This window comes from Pantherophis guttatus, chromosome 3 (genome assembly GCF_059756535.1).
Source record: "Pantherophis guttatus breed Tessera chromosome 3, ASM5975653v1, whole genome shotgun sequence".
Classification (NCBI taxonomy): Eukaryota; Metazoa; Chordata; class Lepidosauria; order Squamata; family Colubridae; genus Pantherophis; species Pantherophis guttatus.
The window spans coordinates 81,233,052-81,249,051 of record NC_142065.1 but is presented as its reverse complement, the minus strand read 5'-3'; the positions used below and the strand labels follow the sequence as shown (position 1 = coordinate 81,249,051).

Sequence of the window (16,000 nt, the reverse complement as noted above, 5' to 3'; positions counted from 1 at the left end):
GTATCTAGCTTGGTCTTTGGAGAAAGAATTGGTAGTCTAGTTTCTACAATATAGACCTCAGATATCTAAGGAATGGATAACTATTCTTAAATACTATATTCAACTCATTCTTACTGCTAAGAGTAGAAAGCCTTGGGGTATCCTTTTCATTTAACCTGTGACAAATCTAACCAACAGCTTCCCTTTCAGACACTGCAAACTCAAAACAGTCTTGACCATTTTCGACACTCTGCACTAGTAGTGGAATACACATTCCTGAAGCAGAGAATGTCAAACATCTGCTTTTATCTTCCAGAAGGGATTGGGATAGAGGATAAGCAACTTGAACTCACTTTCAGAAGTACTGAGTATCTCATGGCTGCAGCCTAAACCAGCAAGAATTCTAGCTCAAAGTTAATCTGGAGAGGAGATTATAACATTAGTATTTTATTAACAGAGCAAAAAAGGTGGGGGGGAGCAAAAAGAAAATCAAGAGCACTTAACAGTGAATACAACATATTCACTTGGACCAAGTTTTTGTGCACTTACTATTAGCTTGCTAGGTTGACTTATTTATTAAATAAAACTGACCGGTTGAATTCTGCACAATTATTAAACTCACAGAGTTTTTAAACCCAATCATACAATTACAAATATTTAACCTGTATTATGCCTTCTTATCAATACATCTACAACTCTCAGAACAAAAGCCCTTGTTGCAAAACTATACTGTTACATACATCAGTTAAGAGAGAAGACAGGCAGAAAAGTTGTCACCTTCCTCCATTTATATTTCAGTGGGAAAATCGGACAGCTTTTTTCCCCCACCAAAGGCCTTGATTTTTTATTTTATTTTTTTGTATCAACTATGTACTTCTTGCTCTGGCAGGCTGCGAAAACAGCTTGCAAAAAAGGGGGACATGAGCAGTCCTTGCATCAACCATGGTAGAGGCTTCCCAGCAATCACACACAGAAAAATATTGGTCATTGCATAGGGATCATAACCAGCGGCAAGGGATCCCTATGAAACGAGGCTTTTACACCAGGAAAGGGGGTGTATTTTCTATCCTGCACGTTGCCCCCCCTCCCATTCAATGCCAAAGACAGCGATTGATACATTCCCCATCTTTTGTTTCAAAAGCCCCCAGCGCATCACACATGTCACCAAGAGCTTCCCTTCCCGTTAGGGCAGGATGCACGCTCGACAAACCCAGCTCTCCCAACCCATCAATGGCTGAGCCGAAAAAAAAAACTTTAAACACCGGAAACCTTCCTCCTCCTCCTCCTCTCAATGCTCCCGAAGGCGGCTCAATCCAACACCCTCGCCCGGCCGGATTGTATTTCCTTCCAACATGATCGAAGGCTGAACTTACTGCCAAAAGGGGGGGGGAGAGGAGGAGATGTGACAAAGGCGACCGCAGGCCCTTCCCTCTCTCTTTCTTTCTTTCTTTTTCTTTCTTTTTCTTATTAAAAAAAATAATTAAAAAAAAGGATCTAGGAGAGCAGAGCCAACATCCACCCCTTCAGTTGCGCCTAGCTCTCCTTGAAAACCGCTCTCGCAGTCCGGCGTCAATTCAATTCCCCTCCTCCAGCGCCTCCCGGCTAGAGCCGGTTTGCTCTGATGCTCCTACTTTTCGGTCTGCTTCGTAAGCGGCTCCACCATTGTCTGCCGGGGCTCTCCGGATCGCGATACACAGGAGCTCAGGTGGCCCGGCCGAGCGAACAAAGAGCAACCGGCGCTCGGAAGGCTGGAATAAGCCGGTCCCGGAAAAGCCCACTCTGGGCTGGGAAGCCCCAACCGAGGAAAACAACGTGCCTTTTACCCCCGCCCTTCGCCTCTTCTCCCTCCCTCCCTCCAAACCAGACTTGTCAACTGCGCATTTGCGCCGAGCAGCGCCGAGGCTGCTGTTGAGCAAGCAGGCAAGCGGGGGCCATATATATATATATATATACATTATGCATGTATATAGACTGCTCGCTCTTCAGGCTCCGGGGTCGCGGGGGAAGGCGGGGGGGGGGCTCGTCCGTACCTGAGCGAGCCGCGCTCTTTTCTACACCTTCCTTCCTTCCTTCAAGCTGCGGCTTCCTGGAGGATCGGGAGAAGCCGGAGAAGGCAGCGAGCCCGGGATGATCACTCAGTCATTTTGGTCGGTCCTGCAGAGACGCGGGGGTCTCCTGGAAGAGAAGAAAAGCAAGGGTGGGTTTTCCGGGCTGTCCTCGGCAGCGTGGACGCTTCTACTACGAACGTCCATTTTCTCCCTCTTTTCCCCGTTTAGCCCTCTTCCTAGCAAACCGACCCCCTCCCCTTCCCTTCCCCCAGACGCGGGAACCTTGGCTGATCCTCCCTCTCACCCCGATCCAGCACCTAGTTTGACATCGGCACCCGCGATTCTCTTGCAAAGTCTGCAAAGTTTCCCTCGCCTGGCGCTGCCGCTTCTTAGCTCTCTGGCGCTGGATCTCCAAGCCAGGCTGATTCACTTCGGCACCTTGCTAGCTGGTATGAGGCGGGAACTAGGAACCGTCGACGTATTACAGCGAAGGGCTTTTTTTTTTTCTTCTTTTCGTTCAACCGGCTCACCGTTTTGCATAAAACACGAGAGCCGGACTCTGCGTCCAAGTATCTGCTTGCATCATTTTTTTTTTAAAGGAGAAAAAAAAATATGCGACCGTTCCCCAGTTGGGATCGATCGTCCACCTGCTAGAGCAAAAAGAGGTGAAACTTCACGCCGCGGAAATGATCCGCTCAGTTCCCATCCACGCGCGAGCCACAGCGGACCTTATCCACTCTGGACGCCTGCCCGATATTTCATCCCAGACTCCCAACACTCAAAAACAAGGCTTCCTCTCTGGGTTTATCATCGAGGTGAAGAACTTCATAGATGGTTGTCTATGGAGATTCTCAGTCATCCAGGTCATGGTTGTCCCAAAGGTGCTTTTTCAAAAGACAAGTGGACTTTCTGGTTTTTCTTTGAAGATGTTTCAGCTAGAGCTGAGGAAGCTTCTTGGATGAGAAGAGAAACGTCTTCAGAGAAAAACAAGATTCAGAGCTGAAGAAGTTTCATGGATGAGAAGTGAAATCTTCAAAGACAAACCAGAAAGCCCAGCTGCCTCTTGAAAAAGCACCTACACAGGTGGTTGTTTTTAATGTTTTTAATTAGGTTGCCCTAATAGAAACCTCTCCCGCTATGGCCACAGATCTGAAGGAGGCTTGGCACAGGTTCAAAACGGTTTAACTTAAGCGGCCACATTAATCACAGCAGACTGAGTTAAAATGGAAGAAGCGACCTGAAATAAGTGTTATTATATTATGTATACACTGTGATCATCTCGCTCTCCCTGCCATCTCCAGCTTATCTCAGAAACAGTTGTCTGCTATTCAACAAGGTTATCCTCCATTCCTCCAGTATTGTGGACAAGATAAGGCTATGGGCAGGAAGTTTTGCTGATATACAGGGGAACAGCACAACGTAACTACACTTCCTGTTTGTTGGGCACAACGTGGGAGATCTGGTTTTTACTGGACCCATGAGAGAAAGTCAGTCTACTTGAATACTTTGGAACATAATGTGCTGGTGCCTTGCAAGCAACAAGAGCTGGTTAGCTCTGAGCAGTGGAGGTTAGGAATATCTATTTTATCATCAAGTCCCTTTTTAGCACCTCCTTCCTTCCCAAATATCAGACTCTAAAATTGGGAAAGAGACAATGTGGTTTAGCCCTTCCAATGTTGGGCTAAATCAGGATGACCCAGGTTTTAGTCAGCCCTACAAGCTAGTCTACTCCCTCTACTCTAGAGGGAAGCAGCTCACGCGTGCCTTTGTCTTAAGTTGCTCTCATGTAGCTCAACCTTGTCATGGAGAAGAGTAGAAGAGAACACTCTATATCTTGAACTCCTTTATAAAAGGCATAATATAAATGTGTTTGTTGGAGGGTGCCTTTAGGTCATTGTTGACTCCTAAGGTCACCCAGTTGTGCCTAAGGTGGAACTAGAACTCACCATCTCCCAGTTTCTAGTCTGGTGGACTACTAAAATGATAGGCTAAACATAACAGTCTGCACATAAGTACTTGTGCCATACTATACTGCACTGCCTACATGTAGTCGTCAACTTACAACTGTTATTGAGCCTAGAATTACAGTGATAAGTTGTTCCCGTCCTTAAGCAGGCCACTAGGTAACTGCACCTGACTTGATTCTTTTTTTGCAATTGTTAAGCAAATCCATTGTTGGCAACCAGAAGCATTGGTTTCCGGCAAAAAAGTGTCATAAATTGTGGTCACATGACCACAAACAACTGTAGAAGTGGGCCAGTTGCCAAGCACATCAAATGCAGTCACATGACCTAGGAGGATGTTGGAACTTTGAATTTGGGTCATAAGAAGCCCCGGAGAAGTCTGTCATAACTTTGAATGGTCAATAAGTAACCCATTGTAAATTGGGGACTATCTGTACATCTTTCCTACTCAGATACATCTTCATACAGAAACTGGCTGTGCATACAGGGAAAATGCCTTTACAAGATTTTCCAGAGTTGCCATGTTTTGAAACATCTAAAATGTTCCAGTTTTTACTGTCAGCCCTAAGATGTACATAATGTGCAAATTATTCCTTTAATCCAAGTTGGTGTGCTTCTGAACCAGAAGCCAGACTCTCCTTTTAAAACATGTTTATCACTTTTTAAACATTTCCTTTCTTCTTTACTAATTAAATACAATTTTAAAAGCAGCAGGGTTTTTCACTATAATGGGCGATGCATAATGAGTGGATAGTTCAAGACCAATGAAGTGGTACAAATATTCATAAAGTTAATTTAGTATTGTTTTAAATACCTCTCTATTGCCATGACTGTGAACCAGGTTTTTTTTTATGATTTCTGCATCATAAAAAGATTCTGGATACAATTCTATTCAACCTGCAGGGGAGCAAAGTCCATAAGCAAAGCACTATTAAGTAACACCAGCTACCTGCAATTACTGCAAGTTCAAATCTCACCAGGCTCAAGGTTGACTCAGCCTTCCATCCTTTCGAGGTAGGTAAAATGATTACCAAATTATTATCCCCACAAAATGGTTTGTGGGGGCAATAAGCTGACTTTGTATAAAAAAGAACACCGCTTAGGGCCCCCCCCCCGAAAGCCCTACTAAGAAGGTATGAAGGCTATTGCTTAACGCATTGTAAGCCGCCCTGAGTCTCCGGAAAAGGGTGGCATATAAATTGAATCAATAAATAAATAATAATCAGGCACCTAAACAAACTAGAATATATCAAAAGAGCAAGAAACAGGAAGTTTAACTAATTTAAATCTGCTTTGTTCATTCCAATGAAGCAGGGGAAAAAAGCTCAAACAGCTATTATCTAGGACTAGGAAAAGAAAGTCTGTTCAACTGAAGACTCCTCTAACATCCACTATTCTGCTTGCTAGAGTTTCTGCTCCTCTGCTCCACACTATTCTAACAAGCAAAATCTTACTCTCCTTGAGAGATAAGCAGCTGTTTCTACACAATTATAACTCTCATAGTAGAAGGCCTTGAGGTCTAGACATCAGGGTTGAACCAGTGGTGAAATTTGGCCGGTTCTATCCAGCCCGGGCGAACCGGTAGTGTCAGCAGCGGGAGGCTCCGCCCACCCGCCGGGATGTCATCACGTCCCGTTTTTGTCCCTCTGCACATGCATGGAGGAGGCGCGTGTGAGCGTAGCGAGTACGCTCACATTTGCGAACCAGTAGCAAAGGTAAGTGGATTTCACCCCTGGGTTGAACCCCACTGTCTACTAGCACAATGTTTCCTAGTTTGGTAATGGATACTTGTACTTTTTGTGTGTATGCTACAAAAACTCTCAGAGAACTGTACTTTGTCTCATTCCATGAGAATGAACTGGGGGAGGAAGGGGGAAGATGCAGAACAACAAACTGTTTGCTGTAAATCCTACTCCTTTTGTATGTGCATGAGACATTGCATATATACATTGTGCAAGGCGTCCCAATCCTTTCTGGATCGGGACGCCTTGCGCACAGTCACTCACACCCTCGTCACTTCCCGTCTGGACTATTGTAACGCTCTCTACATGGGGCTCCCCTTGAGGAGCACCCGGAGGCTCCAACTGGTCCAGAATGCGGCTGCGCGACTAATAATGGGGGCGACCCGTCGCTCCCATGTAACACCCCTTTTGTGCGAGCTGCACTGGCTCCCAGTGGTCTGCTGGGTGCGCTTCAAGGTGTTGGTTACCATCTTTAAAGCGCTCCATGGCTTAGGACCTGGCTATCTACAAGACCGCATTCTGCCACCAATTGGCTCCCACCGATCGGTATGCTCACACAGAGAGGGCCTCCTCAGGGTGCCGTCAGCCAAACAATGTAGACTGGCGACCCCCAGGGGGAGAGCCTTCTCTGTGGGGGCCCCTGCCCTCTGGAATGAATTACCCCCGGACATACAAAGGATCCCCGACCTCTGTGCCTTCTGTCGTGAAGTGAAGACCCTGTTATTCCAGCAAGCCGCTCTGATGGGATAAATGATTTTAATTTGGTTTTAATGGGGTTTTAAAATTGGTTTTAAAATGAGAGTTTTAAATTCAGCCCATGATTTAATTATTTTAATCTTCTCTTAAATTCTATTTTTGTACATTGTTTTTATTATGGCTGTTCACCGCCCTGAGTCCTTCGGGAGAAGGGCGGTATAAAAATAAAATAAAATAAAATAAAATAAAATAAAATAAAATAAAATAAAATAAAATAATAAAATAAAATAAAATAAAATAAAATAAAATAAAATAAAATAAAATAAAATAAAATAAAAATCTCCAAAAGACCGACTTACAGAATTCTTTATTGGCCAGGTGTGATTGGACACACAAGGAATTTGTCTCCAGTGCATAAACTCTCAGTATACATGCAAGCAACAAGTGATAAATCGTGATCATAATCATCATAAAAATACATTTATTATGAATAATAAGAGACAACACTTAGTGATAATCATAGGATACTACATAAGCCACCAACATAAATCATACTACAATACTAAATAAAACAATATAAATCGTAAGATACAAGCAACAAGTTATAGTCATAAGAAGATAAGGAGATAAGTAATAGGAAAGATGAGAATAATAGTAACACAGCCCTACAGTTTGACAGTATTGTGGGAATTAGTTGTTTAGCAGAGGGATGGCATGGGGGGGTGTCCTTGTGTCTAGTTGTTCTGGTGTGCAGTGCCCTATAGCGTCTTTTTGAGGAAAGAAGTTGAAACAGTTTATGTCCAGGATGTGAGGGGTCTGTATAGATATTTTCACAGCCCTCTTTCTGGCTCATGCAGTATACAGGTCCTCAATGGAAGGCTTTTTCTGCAGTTCTAACTATCCATTGAAGTCTGTGCCTGTCTTGCTTGGTTGCAGAGCCAAACCAGACAATTATAGAGATGCAGATGACAGACTCAATAATTCCTCTGTAGAACTGAATCAGCAGCTCCTTGGGCAGCCTGAGCTTTCTGAGTTGATGCAGGAAGAACATTCTTTGTTGTGGTTTTTTAATGACGTTTTTGATGTTAGTTGTCCATTTTAAGTCTTGAAATATGATAGAACCCAGAAACTTGAAGGTCTCTACTGTTGATATTGTGTTGTCTAGTATTTTAAGAGGTGGTAGTATATGACGGTTTCTCCTAAAATCTACTATCATTTCTACAGTTTTGAGTGTGTTCAAGATTGTTCCAGCTACACCACAAGGCTAGTTGTTCAAATTCCCGTCTGTATGCAGATTCGTAAGACGGTTGTTAAGTGAATCTGGCTTCCACATTGATTTTGTTTGTCAGAGGGTCGTATAAGGTGATCACATGACTCCAGACACTGCAATTGTCATAAATATGAGTCAGTTGTCAAGCGAGCTGCACTGGCTCCCTATTGGTCTCCGGGTGCAATTCAAGGTGTTGGTCATTACCTTTAAAGCCCTATATGGCTCAGGGCTAGGCTATCTTCAAGATCGCCTTCTGCCACATAGCTCCCAGCGACCGGTAAGATCCCACAGAGTCGGTCTCCTCTGGATCCCGTCAACTAAACAATGTCAGCTGGCGGGCCCGCAGGGGAGGGCCTTCTCTGTGGCTGCCCCGGCTCTCTGGAACCAATTATCTCCTGAGGTCCAGACCATCCCCACCCTATTGGCCTTCTGCAAAGCGGTGAAGACCTGGCTTTTCTGGCAGGCCTGGGGCTGTTGATCTCGTTATAATGATCTTGCGAGACCCGGCCATGAATAGGAGTGCATGTGTTTTAACGTTTTTAAAGTTTTTAATGTTTTAATGTTTTTCTTTTTGACATTTTTTTATGGGATTGTTTGCATTGTTTTATTCTTTGTTGTAAGCCGCTCAGAGTCCCTTAGGAGTTGGGCGGCATAGAAATGTGACTGACTGACTGACTGACTGACTGACTGACTGACTGACTGACTGACTGACTGACTGACTGACTGACTGACTGACTGACTGACTGACTGACTAAATAAATAAATAAATAAATAAATAAATAAATAAATAAATAAATAAATAAATAAATAAATGTCCGAATTTTGATCCCGGCAGATACAGCATGGGGATGCTGTAACGGTTGTGTGTAAAATGGTCATAAGTCACTTTTTTCAGCCACTAAATGAACTGTTGAAAGTTGAGGACTATTTGTATAACACTTCATAATATAATAAATATATTATTTTAAATAAACTTTCATAAAACAGGGACAACCTACCTGAATCCATGGACTCAGGATTGTAAACCTCTAGCCCTGTTTTTGGAGACTCCTAATTTGCATTTTTGAAATTAAATAATAAAATAATTCTTTTTAAAACTAACGGATAAAAATATTTTTCTCCTCAAGACCCCAAAATATCAGGTCCATCTCCTCCAGTAACCTAATTCTTTTTCCCCTGCAGCCATTAGAGGCTATAAAACCATTGTCCCAATCAGATCTGACATATCCAGACTTTACTAGGTCAAATTGCAGGTGAATTTAGTACACCTCCATTTTAAGATACATGCAATATTAGACTCTAGGATGAAGAGAATGCTTGTCTTTTAGGTCAGATTAAGGAATCTGTTATCTTCTCTTTGTTGCCAACCTACACTCTTGATTCTCAGTGATTCTCAACCTGTGATCCACGGACCCCTGAGGTGAACTGCGATGTCATCATAGGGGGGGTCTGCATAGACTTAAAGAAATGTTATGATTTAAATCCTGAGTTAAGTCTTGGGGGTCCATGGCCACAAAAGGTATTTAAAGGGTGAAGAAAAGGTTCTGATTACTGGTATCACTGGCAGTGGTGAAATGTAAAATTTGTTACTACCTGTTCTGTGGGCGTGGCTTGCTGGGATGGGTAATGTGACTGGGTGGGTGTGGCCAACATTTTTTTTTTTTTTACTTTTAAAAGCATTTTTTCTATAACCTTAAGAGGTTGCAGGAAAAAAATGCTTTTAGAAGCATCTGACGATCAGGCAACTCGGCTGGGATCGTCAAGAGGCTTTTTAAAACATTTTTTTCCCTACAACCTCTTCGACTGAAAAGGTTGCAGAAAAAAAATGCTTTTAAAAGCCTCTGACGATCCCAGCTGAGCTGCGCGATCATCAGAGGCTTTTTATTTTTATTAGCAATTTTTGGCCGAAGAGGTTGCAGGAAAAAATACTTTTAAAAGTAAAAAAAAAACAGCCTCTGATAATCACGCGACTCAGCTGGGCATGGGGGGTGGGCAGGGAATTTTGCTACCGGTTCTCCAAACCACCTGCCGCCATCGCTACCAGATCAGGCGATCCAGTCCGAACCGGGAGCATTTCACCCCTGATCACTGGTATATATCACTGGTGTTCTGGTGGAGGTTGCTCTACAACAGTGGTCCCCAACCTTTTTATTGCCGCGGCCCGCTGAGCGCGCGCAGGGGTGGGGACACGGCCCAGGAGCTTTTGTGCACGGCCCATTGCGCACGGCCCAGGAGCTTTTGCGCACGGCCCAGGAGCCTTTGCGCTGCAGCGTTCATGTCCCCCGGCCGCTGCGCGGCCCGGTGCCAGGTACTCCACGGCCCGGCACCGGTCCGCGGACCGGGGGTTGGGGACCACTGCTCTACAACATGTACAGCACCACAATTTCATATACTTCCCTAAGCAGAGAGGGACCTGTAGGAAGACAACCCCATCAAATAAGTCCCATACCCACAACTGGAGATATATGGACTAGATAAAATTTTCAGTAGAACTGGGATTCTACGGGGGAAAAGTTTCCTGATGCTATTTGACAACAGAGGAACCTACAATTGGTCATTGATGCACACACACACGCACACACACCCAAATCCTGGTATTATTTGAAGAGGAATCCTTTGTTCATGTTTTCAGCAAAGAGACTAAGATTTGTGCATTGCTTACCTAGTATTCCCATCCTTCATTCACTGGTTGGTTGGTTTTTTAATGAGATTGAACCTTTCAGATTTATGTAATCATCAAAAAAGTATGTGGTTCCACTCTTATGTAATGGCTTTAAGTCCACATCTGACTTGCTGAGGTTATTAGTGAATCTTCTAATCTTTTGGCTCTTTGCAATATCAGTAATTACATAGCTTTACTCCATAATTAGCAGGACTTCGTGAAACATTATTGCAAATTGCTCAGACTGTAAGGGATTTTTTTTTTTTCAAATCGCTGCATGAGATTCTTACCGAACACTTTTCATTAACTCAGAGTGATGAAAGTTTTAAATAAATCAAAAAAGCTGTAATATAGGTTATTACTCTCGTGAAAAAAGAAAGAAATTAGGCTGACCATTGAAGAGAAAGCACTGTACAGCAAGTAATTTCTTTAGCTGTTTAACTGATTTTCTTTGTTCAAGAAGGATTAGCTACTGAAAACACACAAAAATTAGCCTCATAGAAGTTAGCCTCATAGAAGACTTCTACACTACCTTTTCTAACTAACAAATTTCTGTTGTTAAGCAAGATGTTTTTAAAGTGGTTTTTACCAAAATTTGGTAAAACGTTTACCATTTTTACTCATTTTTCTTGCCACAGTTGTTAAATGAATCACTGCAGTTATTAAGTTAGTAACACGGTTGTTAAATTAATCTGGCTTCCCCCATTGACTTTGCTTGTCAGAAGGTCGCAAAAGGGATCACATGACCCCAGGACACTGCAACTGTCATAAATACATGCCAGTTGATAGGTGTCCAAATTTTGATCACATGACCACAAGGATGCTGCAACGGTCATTAAGTGTGAAAAACAGCCATAAATCACTTTTTTCAGTGCTATTAAAACTTCAAGTAGTCATTAAACAAACTGTTGTAAGTCAAAGGCTACTGTACAAGGTATTAGCTGGAAAAAGTGCTACCTGATTTTTGGCTATTAAATCAGGTATAGAATTGTATAGACTAACAAGGTTTCCTCCTATAACATAAAAATATAACATCTGAATTCCATGTAAGTTTTGATGTATCAAGGGTGAAAGAATTATCTATCCGCTCATTCTTTACCATTACTAGTTTCCAACATCAAGAAAAATAAACATCAGGTATATGCATGGAAGATTTCACTTCTTCAAAAATATTTTTTTCCATTTTTAGAAGATAGAAACTTGTCAAGCATCAATCATAGCTTGGCATGCACCCTTTCTGCAGATGCAGTGATGATGGCTAAGAACAGCTTTGTTTGCTGTCACTGCTGTCACTGAACAGGACATCAGATCCATTATAGAGTCTATGTCTGGTCTAGCTATTGTTCCATTGTCTTTTATCATTTTTACTTTCAACTGTAAACCAGTAGTAAATATACAACAAGGTAAAGGTAAAGGTTCCCCTCAGACATATATGTTACTCATTCTCGACTCTAGGGGGCGGTGCTCATCTCTGTTTCAAAGCCGAAGAACCAGCGCTGTCCAAAGACATCTCCATGGTCATGTGGCCATGGCGCACAGAACGCTGTTACCTTCACACCAAAGGCGGTCCCTATTTTTCTACTTGCATTTTTTACGCGCTTTCGAACTGCTAGGTTGACAGAAGTTGAGACAAATAACGGGAGCTCCTCCCCTTTACGTGGCACTAGGGATTTGAACCGCTGAACTGCCGACCTTTCGATCGACAAGCTCAGCATCTTAGCCACTGAGCCACCACTTCCCTTTTAAACTATACAATAAGATGGCTAAATTGTTACAATCTCTTTCAAGAGCTATATCTGGAAAAGAACAGAATGGTTGTGTATTCATGAAGCTCATATAAATCCTTTGCCTAAGTACCTTCAGTTGCAATCTGAGACACATTCCATGCAAAACACATAAAAGCAGCTTATATAAACAATCCAGGTCCATGTTGTTCAAAAGCTTTTTACTGCAGTTCTTCCCATTAGATAAATAGTCATGGGCCAATATTGAGGGTCAACCAATTTGGGGACAAAAATCTTTGGGTTGTACAGCAGGATGAAGAAAGCCCAGGAGATTCATGTTTAAAAGCTATCTATGAAACAATAGTTCTGTGGAGTGAAATGTTTGTATATTGAGGTTTATACAAATCAGGTGGTTTTAGGAATACCAGCATTTTTTTGTAGTGGGCAGGCAGGAGAAGGTACGGTAATTTCAATGCAATGACATACCGTATTTTTCGGAGTATAAGATGCACCTTCCCCCTCCCCAAAAAAAGAGGGTAAAAATCTGGGTGCGTCTTATACTCTGAATGTAGCCCCGCACGGGTTCTCAAATGGAGGTTTCAGAGGCTGAAAAAAGCATCAGAAAAGAAGCTTCAGAAAAGAAGCCCCCAAACAGAGCTTCAGAAAAGAAGCCCCCAAACAGAGCCTCAGAAAAGAAGCCCCCAAACAGAGCTTCAGAGGCTTTTTTTTCTGAAGCTCTGTTTCGAAGGCTTTCAGAGGCAGGAAAAAAAGTTTTTTCTGAAACAGTGTTTCAGAAGTTTCAGAGGCAGAAAAAAAGGCAAGGCACAGAGCTCACAACCAAGGAACCTGTTGCTAAAATTCACCTCTGGAAACAGCTGATTGGGGGTATTCCGGAGGCCGATCCACCTGCCAATCAGCTTTTTTCTTATTTTCTTCCCCAAAAACTAAGGTGCGTCTTATACTCTGGTGTGTCTTATACTCCGAAAAATACGGTACTTCTTTTTAAAATCAATATATGCAATGAATTGCTGGATTAGGCCGAGGTAATTACCATGGGTAGCAATTAAACCTGTTGACTGCTTTAGGAGACTATCTTTATTTGAAACTGGATAGAAAAGAGTACACCCTTGCCAGTTTGCTAACTGATCTGTGTGTTTTTGTATCATATTACTCTTCCGGGCTGCTTAACTGGTTTGGGAGTTGGAAGCAACTGTTTTATTATTCTATACAGTTCATGTGAGGCTGGAACAGACTCCTATGTGGTCATCGGCCAGTAGAACTTAATATTTCTATTGAACTGCTAAGAGAAATAATGGAGACTTTAACCAAATAAAATACATACCTCTTTCCATATAAATATAAATTCCATATAAATCCATGCCTTTTAGAAGGAAGCTCTTAAATTATGAACTGCTGCCTTTTAATGACAATGGACTGAAATAAAGAGAAGAACCTAACATGGACTCCAGGTAAGTTAGTGATGTTTTTAATCACTCATGGAACAGATTCAGTTTCTCTTGAATGGATTTGCCCTCCTGTGAAGACTTGGTAAGCAGGTAAGTGTATTTCTCACACACACCCCAGATTAGTGTCTGTAGTTATATGAGCCACTGTTTTAAAAGTGTTTACATTATTACAGGAGCTGGTTATAGGTAGGCTGTTAACTCTAGTTAGAAAATTTACCACCGACCAATTCACTTATGAGATCTATGAGTCTATCCTGTAAAACAGAGATTGATAAGGTAGATATCCTATAAATTCAATGAGACTATACTTTAAGATACTCTCATTCTCATAGAAAATTTGATGAGGTGAGTAGCATGAAATGGAAGATTCAGTGAAATTATCTGTGGCCCCAGAGTCTAGTTAATTTATCAAAAAAAAAAAATGTAATCGTTTTCTCTTCAGAGATGTGCTGTAGTTAGTCTTTTTTTTCTTTCAATTTTCATTTCTTTTTCATTTGTTCTCCAGGCACAATATTTTATATATTCCTAATTAACAATGCAAATTTTTGAAATGGCCACTTCATAAATACAAGAACAAAAAAAGCCTACTGCATATGTGTGTTTTACTTGTTTCTATTATTCAAAGGATGTGGAAATATGTATTAATATGGCATGGATTTTGTGATGTCTTATACTGACTGTATTGTATTGCTCATATTATAGAAGTGAACTCATGACTATTGGTAAGTATAAAATGTTTTTGCTCCATAGTTTGTATTTTTAACATAGTTTTAATTTCCCCCCCCCTTAAGATTAAAGATTGTCTTGTTAATCCGTGGATTAATTAATTAATTTTTTTAAAAAAGAATGAAAAAACGTTGAAATCTATTGAAATTTGGTATTCATTCAATATTTTTGGGATACCACTAACGACCTGTTATTAAAATAAGCATTCAAAATTATCCTGGTTAGCTACTTTTTAATCTTCTTTGCTATAATGATTTCAAATCTTCTTACTTTAATAATATTGGGCTCTTTGATTCTGCAGCATTTTACAATTAGTTAATAGGTAATTAGTTCTGAAAAAGATATATAGACCGATATTTTTGGCTAAGTATCTATATCTGATTATGTGTTTTATGAAATAATGTAAAAAAATTGATCTGAGATTTAACATTAACAAACTTTTTAAAATAATTATGTGTTTAACTACTCCTCTGAAATAAATGTGATAGAGAATAGTTCTTAGGATTTCCTGGAAAAATTTGTAGTTGGGGCAGAGAATATTCAGATTACATTATCTTCACAGATTGAATTCCATTATGAAATTAGTAACCTTTAAATAGAACAGGGCTAGATCATTCTTAACATTTTCTGCTGTAGGACATGTGATAATCCCAGGTTTTGACAGCAATGGGTGTTTCCTATTAAGCACTGAAGCTCCTGGGAATGCTTTATAAAGCCAGCTGGAAATGCCTAGAGAAAATGTTCCTAGCCCCATGCTCTATTTTTCTTTATTAATGCACAAATTAGAACGTATCATGTAATTAGAACATTTATTACATGAATTATTTATCGTATCATCAACAAAATGAAAGTTCTTTCCTCGAGGGTAATATTAGAACAAATAACTGAAAATGGATATCTGGCTTTCTCATTAAATGGGAATTATTTACCCTGTATTCCAGCTTTCCCATGACCAAAGGGGGAGATCCAAAACTATTGAGGAGGTGGCTCCTCCTCTATAGAGTTGATCAAGTCCAAAATCTAGATGCACCCATCCAGATCACACTAGAGGGCCAGAAGAATCCTTCAGCCTCTTACAATGCTCAACAGTCAGCTGCCAATGTTTTCAAAACAAAATTAAAAAAAGAAAAATGTAAGCTTCCCTGCCATATCATTGCATACCAACCTTACAGTGTTGCATTAGGAACAGGAGACCAAGATTTTAGGACTGGAAGTTGCCTAAGCTAGAGGTCCCCAACCTTTCAGACCTCAGGGACCACTAAATTCATAATTTTAAATCCCATGGACCACTAATATGATCTGCCTAATGATTGGCTGGGTGGGTGTGGCTAGGTGGTCATGTGACTGGGTGGGCACAGCCAACTCGATGTCACTCACATCGAGGGGCACCTCGCCAGCCTTTACTCACCCCTTTCCTGCCAGCCACTCCTCGCCTCCCAGCCCAGGTTCCTTAGGGCCCCAAGAAGAAGAAGCTGTTGGAGCCATCACGAGAGTTGGCAAAACAGCTGGCTCAGTTCAAATTGGATCTGACCGAGAAGGAGGCTCAGCAGAAGCACCTCACTGAAGACTACAAGCATAGACTTTCCAAGCAGAGGGAAGACCTGCAGGAGTGCAAGGCCAGGTACCGGCGCCTGGAGGCTCAGCGGGTTGAGATGGTCAGCCAGGTTCCAGGCCATGATGCAGTCCCACTGGAACAAGGCCCTCTGGAACCAGCAACAAGGCC

The 16,000-nt window shown here is 41.7% G+C and overlaps 1 protein-coding gene across 7 annotated transcripts in view; it reads right to left on the bottom strand.

Annotated features, from left to right (window-relative positions):
* The window catches only part of LRRC8D (leucine rich repeat containing 8 VRAC subunit D), a 79,827-nt gene that overhangs the window by 41,812 nt on the left and 22,015 nt on the right, over positions 1-16,000 (bottom strand). For 2 of the 7 annotated variants that reach the window (XM_060690029.2, XM_087889924.1), the window contains exon 2: positions 2,010-2,154. The exons of 1 other annotated variant lie outside the window; for it this stretch is intronic. The gene's annotated coding sequence lies outside the window, so the exon portion shown is untranslated. Of the gene's footprint in view, positions 1-1,352; positions 1,532-1,610; positions 2,155-2,331; positions 2,484-16,000 lie in introns of those variants that run through there. 4 more of the 7 variants (XM_034437183.3, XM_034437182.3, XM_034437184.2 and 1 more) reach the window with 4 other exon arrangements.